Source organism: Canis lupus, chromosome 32 (genome assembly GCF_011100685.1).
Source record: "Canis lupus familiaris isolate Mischka breed German Shepherd chromosome 32, alternate assembly UU_Cfam_GSD_1.0, whole genome shotgun sequence".
In the NCBI taxonomy this organism is placed as follows: Eukaryota; Metazoa; Chordata; class Mammalia; order Carnivora; family Canidae; genus Canis; species Canis lupus.
This window is the reverse complement of record NC_049253.1, coordinates 22,177,247-22,194,247: the sequence shown is the minus strand read 5'-3', so window position 1 is coordinate 22,194,247 and position 17,001 is coordinate 22,177,247. Positions and strand designations below refer to the sequence as shown.

The following is a 17,001-nucleotide window of genomic DNA, read 5'->3' as shown; positions in this document are numbered from 1 at the left end:
CCTGGACTAGGCTTCCTCTTGGGTTACACACTTGAAAACATTCGTCCTTTTTTAGGTCTAGTTCTTTCAAAACCCCTTTCTAGATTCTTCCTAAGCACAGTTGAAGAGAATCTCTCATTTTCCCCAAGTGGTGGAGGACCCCTTATCCCTGTTTTATTAATTAATTTAATTTAATTTTTTTACTTTTTTATTAATTTAAATAGAAAATTCAATATATTACCCTAATATGATAGCAAATGTAGTTGTTTTTTTTTTTTTTAAAGATTTTATTTATTTATTCATGATAGTCACACAGAGAGAGACAGAGAGGCAGAGACACAGGTAGAGGGAGAAGCAGGCTCCATGCAGGGAGCCTGACGTGGGATTCGATCCCAGGTCTCCAGGATCGCGCCCCGGGCCAAAGGCAGGCGCCAAACCGCTGCGCCACCCAGGGATCCTGCAAATGTAGTTGTATAGGTTCCTGAGACTGCTGTAGTAAATTACCACTTAAAACAAGAAATTTATTTTCTCAAAGTTCTGGAGACCAGACATCCAAAATCAGTATCCTAAGTTGAAATCAAGGTATCAAGCAGGGCCACATTTCCTCCAGATGTTCTAGGAGAGAATCTTTTATTTGCTCTTCCATCTTCCAGTGTCTGCCAGCATTCCTTGATTTGTGGCTGCAGCACTCTGATCTCTGCTTCCATGGTCACATTACTTCCTCTTTTTCTGTATGTGTGAAGTCTCCCTCTCCCTCTGTCTTATAATGACACTTGTGATGGCATTTAGTGTCTACCTGGCTAATCTGGGATAATCTCCCTGTTGCAAGATCCTTAATATAATCATATCTGCAAAGATCTTACCATGTAGGGTAACAATCACAGGTTCTGGGTAATAGGACCTGATACTTTGTGGGGGGTGGGAAGAAGGCACTATTTAGGCCCCTATGGTAATTTGTTACTAAGATAGGTAAGGTATTTTGAGTAATTATTAAGGCTTTTCTTTAAATCTTATATATTGTTTAGAGCAAAGCATCTGATACCACTGGAAATGACATAGTTGAATATGAAGTGTGAATATGAATGTAATGTCGTGAAGAGCTCTAGTAGTGTTCTATCTTAGTATTATGTGACCTATGAGGAAAGGTGGTATATTTATATTTATTGGGATAAAACAAAAGACCTGATATTTTATGACTGAGATTCAGCACACTTTTTATTTGAAATGGGAGATTTCCTAATAAAAATTTATGAAAAATTGGAAAAGTTTATTATTGCCACCATCAAAGTTAATACAGGTATTAAAACTTTTCCTTTTGAAATCGGAATTTTTGTATTGGAATTAAATTGGGTGGTTTTTTTTGTTTTTTTTGTTTTTTTCCCCATCAGTACCTTTGACATCAACTAAATTTTTCTGTTTATGGTACAGTTAAAGTTTCAGGTATATATTTTTGATGATCCATAGCAGGCACAGAGCTTGTTATTCAAATTGCTACTGTACAGTTCCAGAAAATAGCAGGTTGTCACTTCTAGACTCCCAGTATGTGAGAGAAGCTCAGGGAGAGTGGGAGAAAAGGCAAGGGTGAGAAATAACCTGCCAGTTCTAATCTTTAGAACCTTTGCATAAACAAGATTGGAATGAAAACAGTGTTTTTTTTTTTTTAATTTGGAAACCTGTAACATATCCAATCATAACATTCCATGCTGAGTGCATGTACACTTTTAGAAAGACACCACACTGTAATGTACTAGGTCCCCAAATCTGCTTCAGTACTGGCTTTGTGTATAACTTAAACTTCAGACGTCAATAGGCTAGATGGTGTATTTTTATATTGCATCCAGTAAAATGGAAAGAAAAGGTAAAATAGCCAGCAAAATATAGTCAGCATAGCAATAGTAAGTTTTAAGAACATTCTACATGTTGATCATAATGTTGGGTCCTATATTTGTAGTACAGAATCATAAAAGCACAATTTAAGTTTTCATATATATATACAGAGATATTTAGATATTTTCAGTGCTTGGTATCAGCTAAATATAATGAATATGTGCTAAAAATGAGGGCAGAGTTCTGAGAAAAAAAAAGTTTACAACAAAAAAAGCAATCTAAAATAAGCTCAACATCCTTAACCTGATTATTTTGTTCAAGAATGCAACTAGCAATAGTTGAGATAGCAAAGAAGCTATTTGTAATATTTGAATAGTGGAAGTATTAACTGATAAGTTGATTGCTTCCTAGGAGATAGAAACAATTTTATTATATTGTTATGGTAAATTTTGGAATCAGGTTTAAAAAAGAGAGTGAATGCTTCTAGGCAATTCAAAACATGCTCCTGGTCCACATCTCTGGAATCTGAAAGATAATTTAGAAAGAAAGAAAGAAACAAAAAAACAAAACACAACAACAATGAAACAGAATACCTAAAGTGGCCTTAAAAATATGTTCTAAGACTGTCACCACGCCTCCACTCACCCACCCCTTGATCCTATCCTGCGCACTTCCACATGAAAAGAAGAATGAAATCTTACAGCACCAAGGGGCTCAGAGCTTGGAAATCCTTGGGCTGAAGGCCAGTTAGGTATACTTTGCTATCAGTGTCTTTGTGGAGTGGTCAGGCTCATTATAGCTTAAAACTCACAGGAATATTCTCTTCTTCCTAGATGCATTGGGCATAGAAAAGATCCAGTGTTTTTTAAATTGAGTGTGTGGCAGTTATGACATCAATTTAATGGGTCTCAAGTAAACAATAGTTAACTCAAGTTAAAATAGAAAATATCAATGCTTCACATGTAAGGATAAGCATTTTTTTTTGGGGATAAGCAGTTTTGTGGATTTTGTATTTGTATTCTGCAACATAATGCATAGGTCTTCTAATAAACTGTTCTTGGATCTCTCTCATTTGTGGGGATGGAGTGTGTAATAAACCATCAGACTTTTGTGTTCAGATATTGGGAAGGGTAGAGCCTGGATGGCAGCTTATTACTTCTCACAGATAAATAGAATGGGAGCAGATACAAAATCTTCTGAAGGTGGTACACTGTAGTTGACATGAGTAGGAGATTTTCTTTGTATTCTTGACCAGTTTCTTCTGAAATTATGGACTCAGTCAACTCAGAAAGTTGTCTATAATCTAGGAAGTAGAATTTAAAACAGCAATGGAATGGCACTTTATACTGTCAAATTGACAAAAAATAGGATCTGATATTTCTAACATTGGCCTGAGTGTGGCAAGAGAAGAATTATTTTCTATTACGTTGGAAAACAATTTGACATATCTTAGTAAAGTTGAAGATGTGTGTATCCTCTGACCCAGCACTTGCATGACTATGTGCCTACTCTGGAGGAAAGAGCTTTCCTGCCTGCGCACAAGAACATTTGTGCCAGGGTGTTCATTGTACCATTCAGATGAACAGATAGATTGATTGATATAGGTAGACTTTGGTCTCGATCTAGCTATATACATACATATAATATAGATGATATATGATCTCTGCTTTATTTGGTTCAGTTTTAACAATGGAATGGTTAAGAGGGTAACCTGAAATTCTTTGTTTTTTTTTTCTCAATCCACTCTCTGCAAACTGTATGTGCATGCACATGAGTGTGTAAAGAAAACAACCTGAGCACTCCCTTGTTGAGGAACAAATAACTGAGATTTATTTATACTGTATATACTTTATAGCAACTGGAATGAATGAGTTAGATCTTCCTGTACCAATGGGATACATCCAACAAAAAATGCAGGCAAGCAAGCAGGCGAGCTAGCTGAGCTGGCCCACAGAGAAAATAGAAGAAAAGCAAACTACAAAGAATTTGTATAGTTAAATGCTATTAAACTTTGACCCACAAAATACAATAGTTATCTATTATATCCAGGCATCCATACCTATTAAAATAAAAAACCTTAATGGGGGATCCCTGGGTGGCTCAGCGGTTTGGCGCAGGCGCGATCCTGGGGTCCCGGGATCGAGTCCCGCGTCGGGCTCCCGGCATGGAGCCTGCTTCTCCCTCCTCCTGTATCTCTGCCGCTCTTTCTCTCTATGTCTATCATAAATAAATAAATAAATAAATCTTTAAAAAAAAAAACCTAAATGGAAAGACTACTCTGAAGATTATCTGTGGAGAGAAAAGGGTGGTGGTGGTACTTAGGGGGTGTTTTAGCTATTATCTATAACATTCTATTTCTGGAAAAAAAAGATTCTTCTGAAGCAAAAAGTACAGAATGTTAATATTTGATAAATGTGGCTAGTAAGCACATGAATGTTATACATTTTCTCAACTTTTCTCTTTGAAATTTTAACTTAAAATGTCTATCTTATCTTTAAAAAGTAGAATCCTTTAATCTTTGAGTTGTAGATTAATTTGTTGGAATTTTTTATCTCTTTGAATACATTCACTTGTAATTTAACATATTGAAGAAAATGTAAACTGTTTATATCTCAGTGGTCTCATTTGGTGATCTTTGCTCTCCTAGGCTTCATTTCAGTGAAGAAATGGTTAAGAGCAATGAAAATGCTTTGGTTTTCTGTTCTCGTTTATTCTCAAATCAGTCTTTTCAAATTGTTTAATACAATTTCTGCCTTTCTCGTATGTTCACTATTACGGAAGCTCTGAGAGGGCTGGGATTTTGATATTTGGCTCTCAGGCATCTAGAGTTTAATGTCTGGCACACAGTAGGGTTCGGTAATAATTGGTGCATGAATGAATAAAAGGATAAATAATCTCTGGGTGTGTGAATGCTTTTTCACTGCCTGTTAGTTTATGCATGTGACATGACTGGTGAAAATTATATGCCAAGTGAATTTACTGTAAAAGACATTGTGAGATACTTCTATACTAATTTTTCTTTACTTGCCTCCTAGAACTTAGTCGTTTCTTTCTCAGGGTCAACGTGTCAGCTACCCTTCTGTGAAAGATAAGAACCAAATTACTCCCACCCTTACTCCTTTATTATACCTTTTACCCCTTTTTTATGTACCTCTTTAATATCTTTATTTCTTTTTTATGCCTTTCTGATTAAATCTCAGTTAAGCTTAGTATCCATCTGGACACAGTAGGATGTTTGTTTATACTTGTATCTCTAATGTGTCATATGATTTCCACTTTCTGTGTATTTCCTGTTCTTGCTCTTCTATTATCATGTTTTGAATAGTCTCAACAATGTGTACTGCCTTATTTTAATTTGAAAAAATTAAAATGACATATTATTTCCATAGAAAATTATATTCCTATAAAGTTGTAGATTGCTCACTCTTTTTTTAAACGTAGTTTATTTAAAATGTACCTGGGATCCAGTGTTTTTAAAAGAATTCAGTTTGAATTTTATGAAACAAATGCTTATTTAGTGTTACGGGTTGAGTTGTATCCCCCCAAATTCTTATTTTCAAGCACTCACTCCTAGTCCTCAGAATGTGATTATTTTTGGAGATAAGGTCTTTAAAGTGATGTTTAAGTTAAAATAGTCATAAGGGTGATGCTTAATTCAATATGACTATCCTTCTAAGAAGAGATTAAGACACGTATAGAAGGAATACCACGTGAAGACACAGGGAAAAGACAGCCATCTGCAAGCCAAGGAGAGAGACCTTGGAAGAAATCAGCTTTGGGGGGGCTCAGCGGTTTAGTGCCACCTTCGGCTCAGGGCGTGATCCTGGAGGTCCGAGATTGAGTCCTGCATCGGGCTCCCTGCATGGAGCCTGCTTCTCCCTCTGCCTATGCCTCTGTTTCTCTCTCTCTCTTTGTCTCTCATAAGTAAATAAATAAAATCTTTAAAAAAAAAAAAAGAAATCAGCTTTGGGGCTCCTGGATGGCTCAGTCCTTAAGCGTTAAGTGTCCGCCTTGGGCTCAGTTCATGATCTCAGAGTCCTGGGATCAAACCCCATGTCAGGCTCCCTGCTCTGATGGGGAGCCTACTTCTCCCTTTCCCTCTGTCCCTCCCCCCTGCTTGTTCCTGACCCTCTTTATGTCCAATAAATAAAATCATTAAAAAAATACAGTCATTAAAAAAAAAAAAGGAGAAATTAACTCTGCCAACACCTTGATTTTGGGCTTGGAGCATTTAGATTGTGAGAGAATAAATTTCTGTTGTTGAAGCTACCCAGTCTGTAGGGTTTGTTACGGCAGAAAACTTGAAAAATAATACACTTGGTAAAGTGCAGAAATACATGAACATTTACCTTTTATTTCGTAAACCTAAACTTTAATACATAAAACCTGCCTTATGTATCTTAGGCAAATATGGAATCCTATATTAAGGAAGTTAAAGAATGTCATATTTGTATTCTGTACAATACTTTGTTTACATAGTTCTTTATACTTTAAATAAATGTCATACAGCATCTCATTAGATAGTAATCTGATATTAGTGACCTGCTTTAAAATATATTTCAGTGCATGGCAATATTTCAGTATATATGTGGCCATATCACTTAGAATACGCTGTTCAATTATAATTAGTGCCTATAATAGTGACTTTGCATGACTAGTACCTTTCAGGCACTTTGCCTCCTCAGATTTCATGTTAATTTTATTCCCATATTCTAGGAAGTGGTAAACAATGTATATTAACAATGTAGCAAACAGGAATGCAGGCTATCAAATTAGCTCAGATTTCTCATTCCTTGCTTCAGTTAACTGGTAAATAATATTTACTGCACCGGGTTTGTAGTAAGTAGTTATGCTGGTTTCAGCTTAGCCACCCTAAGTGTTTTGTGAATTGCTAGTGAGAGAAATCAGAGATTATAAAATTTTGATCAGTGGTGAGCATTCCTTTGCTTCTAAAATGGAAGATGTGATCATCATTACTTTCTCTGTTAGCAGGCATGGAGGTCAGTTCATGATTTTTAAGATAGATTATGAAACTTCAATATGAAAAAGATTGGTTGTGAACCTGGTCACTTTAGCATTGGTTTGATTTTACTATACAACGTGGCAAATAACAAGAAAAGCCAGCTCAGATTATTATATTGCTCTGTTACTTGTTTTTCCTTCATCATCCTTCAGAATTCTCTGTGTCTGCTTCAAATGCCACAAGAAAATATTTTATCTTGTATAAAATAGTCTACCCTCAGCTTGGGGCACATTTTTTTTTTTTTAATAACTCTGAGCTTGGAAGTCTTGGAATCTTTAATCCCTATTTTCAGAAGACACTATAAGATTTATTTTCAATAAGTAATTTTAAAATAGACTTCTTCACTTACCTGGTATAGTATTTGTGAATTCCTTTACAAACATTTTTCAAAGATGGGGACATTTTTTCCTTTGGTTTAAGATGGTCATGATGGTTAGTGTCACGGATTTCTTGCCTAACCTAGTATCATGAGTTAATTTAAATCAATTTTCTCATATTTACTCATTAAATAGCAAGTTATGCTTTATTTTTCATTGGACAGCTTTAGATAGACATAGCAAATTTCCCACTTTTAATCCTATTTGGAATACACAGACTTTATATCATTTAGCATTACTTCTGTATTCAGGCCACTAGATTACTAATGCAGAACAGTTAATAGTTTAAAAACTTGAGTTCTTAAAATAAGTTTAAAGCTTAAAGGCAACTCTGAATAACTACAGGTATTGTTTATATCAATTTATCAGTGAAAATTAACTATATTTTCTCTTGACTTGGATTTTATGAAAAGCAGGTCTCTTCTAGCTAATCAGATCTTATATTTACATAGCCTTCCTTCAATATTCCACTTTTAATTACCTCCATTATACATGTACCCAAAAGGTAGTTGGTGTGATCCTGTTGCACATTCTGTCTTCCTTTGCATTCCTGGCGGCTGAGATGCCAAGGGCTCCCTGCACAACATGCCTACATATGCTTGGCTGCTACAGCTTATTACCTGTGGGCCAAATTTATCACAGTCTGGCATGGGCACGTGGGCAGGACAGTAATGTCTCTCTGATTTTCTTTGTGTTTGTTTACATTCCTGTCATGATGAAAAATTTGGATTTTTTTATATTTACTAAGAGAATGATGATATGTTTTACAATTTAAGTAGTAGAGTTTAATTTTTTTCTCTATCCATCACTGTTTTTTCATTTATGTTATTTCCCTTTGGGAAAGTAGTAAGCTACAAAGGAATACTTAATGTATGGTAAAATTAACAAAGTAATTTTGGTGATTTCAGCTAAGTATTTCACAGTTCAGATTTGTTTTTGACAAGGAAACTTAGTTTCTGCTCAGCCAAGATTTTTCTGTTCTGAATAGTGTTTGGATGTAATTCACTTTATCTCCAGTGACCATACTTTTTCCTGGCAGCTAAAGCTGAGTAACCCTTCAGGTTGATATTTTCTTCCTGTAGATATTTTGATAAATCAATCAGTTTTGAGTCAAGTCTAGTTGATTTGGGAACCCACATGGGTAAATGCCTTGAAAATGCCTCTGGGGACCAAAGTAAAACTGAAACTTTTTTTTCCTTTGGTTTTGCTTGATATTTGTTATTTTTGTTATGTCAAAAAAAAAAAAAAAAAAACAGTTCAAACACCACTGTATTTCAGACCAGGCATTTGCGTTTTATATGGGCAAAAATCACATAAAATACTCACACTAGAGGGGCAACAGCCAAAAGCAAAAACATTTCATGACTCACAATTAGTATTCCTGACTGTTCATCCAAGAAAGACACATCTTTTCATTTTACATCTCCCTGGTCTGGATCTATTAATGTTGAATTCAACACTTGAGGACAATCATATATCTTTTATTTTCAGTTTTTAGAGAATAGCTCACATTTTGGCCTCTTCATACAACCAAGATCTTGTGTTGTGATTTAGTCAATTTATGGGTTTTACAGAACAACTTTTGAATTCTAATCTCTGCCAGGATTATCCCAGCTGTAAGCAAGTAGATATCTGAGTGTTTTACCTGTTGTCACCTATGAGTACCTCTTGGCATAATGTTCACATCATAGCCCTTACTTTCCAATCAGTATCTCTGGGGTGTGTGATAGAATTAATCACATAGGGAGGTTTTTCAGAATGCACATTCCTGTGTCCTTCCCTAGATGCCTTGCTTTGGAATGTTGGAGGTGGTAGCTGGGCATGTGCCATCTGGAAAACCTCTCAGTGTATTGTGATATATTCCCATGGTGTAGAGACTTTCCTATGCCATGTGACTATACTGGAAACGCTGAGTGTGTGCCACTGGCAGTACTCCAGGGAAACCTCACCTGACAACCTTGAACCAGAGACAAGAAGATATTTTTAGTAAAAATTGCATCTTCTAGACTGAATCAGATTTGATAGTATATTGGAATCCCCAAATTTTGTAAGGGTAAATCTAACATACTACTTAGTGTGGCTTGTATTTTATTTTATTTTTTATTTTTACTTATTTATTTTTTAAGATTTTATTTATTTATTCATGAGACACAGAGAGAGAGAGAGAGAGGCAGAGACATAGGCAGAGGGAGAAGCAGGCTCCATGCGGGGAGCCCAATGTGGGACTCGATCCTGGGTCTCCAGGATCACACCCCGGGCTGATGGCAGCACTAAACCGTTAAGCCACCGGGGCTGCGCATGGCTTGTATTTTAAACACTACATTTGAATTTGGCTTTTTGGTCACTTTTTAACTCATGCAACAGCATTATTTCGATCTTCTTCTTAAAATATTATTATCTTCTGTTCTCTGATGCTCTTCCCTCACTGTTATCTTTCTGCTATCAGCATCTTAGGCTCTCTTGCTTGCCTTCTCATCCTAAAACTCTATAATATTTGTTCAGATCAACCTCCTTTTTTTCCACCCTACACCATTATCTATAATGATCTCAGCCTTTCTCAAGGCTCTTTGTACCATCTGTTATGGCAATGATCCCCAAATTTTATCTTCAGCTTTAATTTTATTGTAAGTGGTAATTCGTTTCAATAGTTCAGTCTTGAGTGAAGGATAGGCTGGCTGATGGCTATCTGCAGATGAAGACAGGACTTTTCATCACATTCAGTGGTGCCTTATTAATGCATTCATGTCAGATATTTTCTCTAAAAGAATTATGAAAAACCCATATTTGTTTTATCAATTTCTCCATGTTTACAGTTCTCATCTTCTCGTAATTTTATTCTATTGGTTTTCTAGGACTGCTTCTAAGAAATTACCACTACATTGGTAGCTTAAACAGCAAAATGAACTTTCTCATAGTTCTGGACACTGGAAGTCTGAAATCAAGATGCTGGTAGGGCCATGCTCCTTCTGAAGGCCTAGGAAAAGAATCCTTCATTGTCTTTTCCTAGCTTCTGGCAGTCCTTGGCATTCTTTGGTTTGTAGTGGCTGCACTCCAGTCTCTGCTTCCACCTACATGTGGCCTTTTTCTCTTGACTCTCTCTGTGTCCTCTCTTCCTCTTATAAAGATACACACTGCTGGATTTAGGCCCATGTTATCCACTGTGCCCTCATTTAATTATTTCTGCAAAAGACTGTATTTCTAATGTTCTGAGTGGACATGAAGTTTTGGGAAAAAATTTGGACACTAACCCACTCACTGTAGGCTTATCCATACCAAATATCCAACACAAGAGGCAGCTGTCACATAGAGCTGAGGGCAAAATCTAGAAAATGACTGCCAGACTCTGCCACTTAAGTGTGTGTGGCTTTGAGCAAGGTACTCACTTGCTCTGTGCTCAGCTTCTTCATGAATGAGATAATAGTGCTTGCCTCATGAAACTGTTGTAAAGATTAAAATATTTAACATATGGAAGGTGTCCAGAATAACAACTAACACGTTTGAGCAATAACTGCATCAAGTCTTCCTGTGTTAATAGGCCTTGAAGGTGCTTCCCAGAAAACTTACTCTGAGCTTCACTCCTCCTTCTCCCTCCTCATCTTACATAGTATTTAGTTGTTTCTCCTTCTCACTGTAATGGTTTGTGAGGTGTTGCAAGAGGGAGACAATAGAGCAGACAGCCTTCACACGCCTTCAGGGTCAGTGGTGGCTCAGCCCATTCGGAAGGCCCTGCACGGCTGAATGGCTAGAGATTGTGGGGCCCATTGTGTCTCCAGGTGCCTGTGGTTGCAGGGGATCCCTGGAATGTTAATTAATTTTCATATTTCCCCTTAAGTTGTTTCTGTAGCTGGAACAAAGCATTTCTGAGCTGGGTCCCAAAGAGGCATTCTCATTCACTAACACCTTCTCATAGGAAACCATACTTGAGGCTTTCTTGTCAGTTTTAAGAGCCTATAAAAGGCATTGTAGGTTCACAAAGCTTGTTTAAAATCTACTTTTAAGCAGGTTTGGTGACATATTCACACTAAAGATTCTGGGGTTACTCTAGACCTTGTGCCTTAAAGGCAGAGATAAGGTTTATAGCAACCAAGAGACTCTGATATAAGGGAAGGTACTCTCATCTCTCCTCTTGAGAACCTTCTGGCCTCAATAGAAGGTGATTTCACTTCAAAACATGCTTTATTTCATATTATTCTCTGCAGTACTTTTTCTGTAAAATTATTTTTTTTTAATATTTAGTTATTCATGAGACAGAGAGAGAGGCAGAGACATAGGCAGAGGGAGAAGCAGGCTCCCTGTGGGGAGCTTGAAGAGGGACTTGATCCCAGGATCCTGGTGTCACGACCTGAGCCAAAGGAGGATGCTCAATCTCTGAGCCACCCAGGTGTCCCTTTTCTCTAAAACTAAACATACCAGGTATCTCAGGTGGTAGCAGTGCCCTGAGCTTACATTGGGACTCCAGGTACATTGGGACTCTGAAGTAAATTCAAGTCCTTTGAACTCTTTTCTGCCATTAGAGACCAGTGGCAAAAAAGGACACATAATCATGCCAAGTAATTTATATATGTAAACATGAGTACTCAACATAATTTGTAAATGTATGTAGTTTAGATGTAATTGCTAATTTCTACTGAAATTAGAGAATTTAAAATTTTAAATAATTTAGCTATAAAATTTACTGATGAAGAAAACTTATTAAACTGACTCATCTAGTACTTACAACAATCATGTATGCTGTTCCCTGCTTTTTACCTCATTGACTTGTTTTTGGATATGTGATACATACTAATTTATTCAAAACAGACTAGTTTCTTTGTATAGTGGAATGAGCTGAGAAAAGCATTCATTCATTCATCAGTGTTTATTTAGAGTGCAAATTTCACTGACTTGGTGCCCGCCTCTGAGATTCAAATTTTTCCTTAGTGAATCTAGAAGAGAGAATTGATATATAAACCATTAAATTACAATATAGTGTGAAAAGGACAAGAGATGGCAATGATTAACTCTATCTAGGAATGAGGGTGGGGAGAAGTTTGCCAAGAGGAGGTTACACCTGAGCTGTGTTTTGAAACATGAAGCTTATTGGCTAATATGAACAAAGAATGTGCCATTCTTTGTAAAATCTCATGGTGTGTTTAAGAACTATAGGCAATTTGTTTTTGCCAGATTTTACAATGTATGGTTCAGTTTCTAGTAGCTGTGGTCTTTGGTGTAGTTTGTAGAAATGCAGAAAATTTTATTGATCTCATGATATTTACCAAAGCATTTGTAGAGATAATACAATATTAAATTATTTAATACTTGCACAAGTGAATGTAGATTAAGCCTGATAACTGATATCCCAATATGAGAGATTTGAAAGGTACTAGGTAATACTATAGTCATAGCATTTTCATCCTCCCTTTAGTCCTCCCTGTATATCTACATAATAACATATTACCATGAAATGGTGGCTTACCATAACAGTAACTCTTGATCTTGAGCAGTGGTAGGAGGGTATGTCCACATGGAGGGGTTTATTTGCCAAGATCAGTCTGGTTTTTGTAATAGATGAATCTCTAAAGACAAATGGATTAACACTCTAGATATTTATTTCTTGCCTAAATACAGAATGAGTTTTTGACTGGTAATAAGGTAGTGGGTGGGAGGTTAGGCAGGAGGGAGTGCGCTTGGCTCCTTATAGTTGCTCGGGGATCTAGGCCAACAGATGCTTAAACCTTTTCAGCATGTGGCTTCCAAAATTGCATTGGGGGTTCTCCAGCCAAATGCCATATAGGAGAAGTGAGAATGTTGAGGAACTCTATCAGATTTTAATTTACCTGGGACGTCTGGGTGGCTCAGTGGTTGAGCACCTGCCTTTGGCTCACGGCGTGGTCCCCAGGTCTGAGATCAGGTCCCGCATCAGGCTCCCTGCATGGAGCCTGCTTCCCCCTCTGCCTATGTCTCTGCCTCTTTCTTTCTGTGTCTCTCATGAATAAATAAAATCTTTAAAAAAAGATTTTAATTTACCTAAGCCCAGAAGTGACATATATGTCACTCTGCTTATGTTCCCTTAATGAGAATCAGGCATAGGGCCCCGCCAAAATGCACAGGAGTAAGGGGAATGTGGTCACCTGCTGGACCACTGCTTCTTGACAACTCAGTGCTATTGAAGATAACAACACATCTTTGGTAGATGACTAGAGGTCTCCGCAGCGAGGATGTATTAAAATTTCTAAGGAGAGTAAAAGGGTTTGAGAAAAATTTCTAGCTTGAGAATGCCCTGCAGGTGATTCTGGGATGTCCTATAAAGGCATTTTTCTCTTCTTACCTTATTCCAGTATCAGCCAGACATATTCCAATGCACATAAGGATCTGAAATTTAGGGAGGTAAAGTCTTAGAATTGAATGTTAAGTTTTGATCTAGTATTTCATGCACATCATTCTGATTTAGTACATGCTTTATTTTTCATTATGTACATGCTTTAGTTATTTACTTTTTTTCCAGCCAATTTTCAAAGCCAGTTTTCCTTAAAATTGTTCAGAATTTTTGTAAGTCTTGGAAAAAAATACTTTTAAATGCATTCAAGAATATATATGGCTTTTGGGAGAGGTGCAAATCCTTGGGTTCATGAGGATTTGATTTAATTTTTTTTTACTTGAACATAATTTTAGTTACAGCTAGTAAAGATCCCATTAGGTAATAATTTCCAATGTATTATATAGCTCATAAGCAGAGATTGTGCTTTCTATCTCCATTTCAACAACAGATGCTGTGACCTACATTATTAAGTTATAAACTTACTTATCTCAGAGGCAGTAATGATTCTTTTAAGATTACTAACAACAGCAGTAACAAAAAACTCTTGGAATGAGATGCAGAATTTCTGTCACTGCCAATAATTTTTTATTTTGAAAAAGTCATTTCCTTTTGTTAACCCTTATGAGAATTGGGACTACAGCAGTCAATGAGATTCATAGTAGGACAGGTTTGAATCACAAATTTCCAGTACTCTTAGAATCGTATGTAAACTTTGCTTTCTTAAGAGGTTATGTTAGAGTGGTAAAGAGATGTGCCAAATAATAGGTGGTGTTTAGAAGGTAATTTCTGGTCACCATTCTGTTGTCTTATGTTCATTCTCACTAATTAGTTCATTCCGTGTGTGTGTGTGTGTGTGTGTGTGTGTAGAGAGAGAGAGAGAGAGAGAGAAAGAGAGAGAGAGAACCGGAAACTATGTTTCAGGTTCTGTGATAGGTGGTAGATGGTGGGTACAAAATGCTCTCATGGAGTTTATGTTTTAGTGTAGCACTTTTCAATAGAATTTTTTGTGATTTTGGAAGCATATATCTTTATTGTTCAGTGTGGTAGCCACTGGGCACATGTGGCTACTGAATATTTGAAATGCAGCTAGTGTAACTGAGGAACTGAATCCTTAATTTTACTTAATTACAATTAGGTTTATATAGCTGCATGTGCTGGCTACTGGCTGTCTTATTGGACAGTGCAAATTTAGTGGAAGATATATATTATTCAAATAATCACACCACAAAATGTAAAATTGCAGTACTAATAAGTGGTATGAAGGAGACATGTATGATGCTTTCAGAGATGTGGAGGTTTATTTGATTTATAGAGGTGGGTCATTAAAGGGTTGAGTTTGAGTGATAGAGATGGAGAGAAGCAGACAAATTTGAAGGATGAGTAGGGTATGAAATGGACAGGATCTGGTGATTGGAAAAATGGGAGGAAGGTAGGTAGTTTCAAAATGATTTCTAGATTTCTTGCTTATACAACAACTGAAGATATGGAACTTATTCATTAAGAGAGAGAGTGCTGAAAAAGGGCCAGATTTGTGGGTGAAGCAAATGAGCTTGGTTTTATAATATTGGGTTGAATATATAGGCTTGAAACACAGAATTTTCATTTGGGTCGGATTGTATATACTTGGTAATTGAAACTATGAGCTTGATGATAGATAAGTAAGCATTCAGGGAAGAAGGATGATGAATTCTGAGAGAATTGAAGAGTTTATGAACTCGAGGTTCCAATGAACTAAGAATTGTCTTCCTGGATACTGTTGAATAGTAAGTAGGCTTGGAGGAGAGAAGTTGATGGTTTCTTTAAGATGTTTGAATAAGTGATTCTTGAGAAAAACATTTGGAATTGATGATAATATTCAAGATCTGCCAGTAGAAATACATTTGGGGAATATAAACAATAGTGAAAGGGAATAAAGAGAAAAGGAGAAAAAATGAGTGGGAAATATCAGAAAGGGAGACAGAACATGAGAGATTCCTATCTCTGGGAAATGAACCTAGGGGTGGTAGAAAGGGAGGTGGGCAGGGGGTGGGGGTGACTGGGTGACGGGCACTGAGGGGGGCACTTGATGGGATGAGCACTGGGTGTTATTCTATATGTTGACAAATTGAACACCAATAAAAAATAAATTTATATATAAAAAAAAAGAAATGGATGATCCAAACAAGAGGTGGTGGTCATGGGGAATAAGGGAAAAAGAGACCATACAGATTAAAGTGAAAACATATTTAATCCCATTTTGACTAAAAAGCTGTCTAAAAAACTTATTAGAATTGTAAGGTGTTAACATGTACCTCATAATGTACATATATTTAAGTAGTAATACATTACACTATAGGAAATGCATTTGTTATGGCACATAATAGAGCTAATGATTATATAATATCTCTTAGGGAAGTTTTGATAATTTAAATTGGAAAGTTTGCTGTTGAAGGTGACTTCAGAATGATTAGAGATAATTTACTCCAAATTTAAAAAATTTATGTGACCTCCTTAATATTAGCAGGTACCAATAATAAAAAGCCTTTAATTTGCATTTGTAGCTTTGAAGGTATTATTGTATATTAAGTCACCTGTCCATGCTTTGAAATCTTTAAAACTGAGTATTTGGATCATCCATCTTTCATTGGCATTGACTGTTTTTAGCTGCCCTTTCCTTTTTCCCTTCCATTTTATAATTAATTAAAACCACAACCTGGAAAGAACATGAATTATTTGAATTCTACTTTGGAAAAAACCACTGAAGTTTTAATACCTTCAGGGAAATTGATAGTTATCAAAACCATTTTGAATCACTATTTCTGAACCAATTCTCACCTCTTCCCCCCCCCCCCCCCATCCTTGCAAAAAATACACTGAACTTGATCTTTCTAGTTTGGACTAAGTTGTAAAATATAACTAAAATTATTTTTTAAATAATTTGAGTATAATTTTACAGATTGACAAATGTTAGATCTTCTCTTGACTCTAAATAAATATTTTTGAAATCAAGGCACATTTAATTAACATTATAAACATTAGTATAAAGAAATGATGTAAATGAAAGTATAAAGGAAAATACCAACTTTCAGTTATAACCTTATTTGATTATTTCTGTTACTTCATAGTTGCCACTTGTTTGTATATATGCACATTTTATCATCTTATCAACTCCATAAATAATAACAAAAGGATTTTTTCAATTAAAATTATTGTTTTTTTAAAGGTTTTATTTATTCATAAGAGACACACAGAGAGAGGCAGAGACATAGGGAGAGGGAGAAGCAGACTCCCTGTAGGAGGCCTGATATGGGACTCGATCTCAGCACCCCAGGATCACGACCTGAGCCAAAGGCAGATGCTCAACCAGTGAGCCACCCAGGCGTCCCTCAATTAAAATTATTCTAGAATGAAAGATACTCTTCTTTAGTTTTTCTCAGATTTGTGTTAGGAAATTCTGTTAAAATTGTATAAATATGTATATCTCATAGTGTTTTAGTAAGAAAGCAAATGCTTTATTC

At 36.2% G+C, this 17,001-nt stretch overlaps 1 long non-coding RNA gene across 2 annotated transcripts in view; it reads right to left on the bottom strand.

Moving 5' to 3' along the window:
• The window catches only part of LOC111093604, an 81,300-nt gene that overhangs the window by 44,240 nt on the left and 20,059 nt on the right, over positions 1-17,001 (bottom strand). The window contains exons 2-4 of one of the 2 annotated variants that reach the window (XR_005382839.1): positions 13,514-13,557; positions 12,662-12,761; positions 12,048-12,131 (exon numbers count right to left, since the gene is read on the bottom strand). This is a non-coding gene — a long non-coding RNA (uncharacterized LOC111093604). Of the gene's footprint in view, positions 1-12,047; positions 12,132-12,661; positions 12,762-13,513; positions 13,558-17,001 lie in introns of those variants that run through there. The other variant, XR_005382840.1, reaches the window with a different exon arrangement.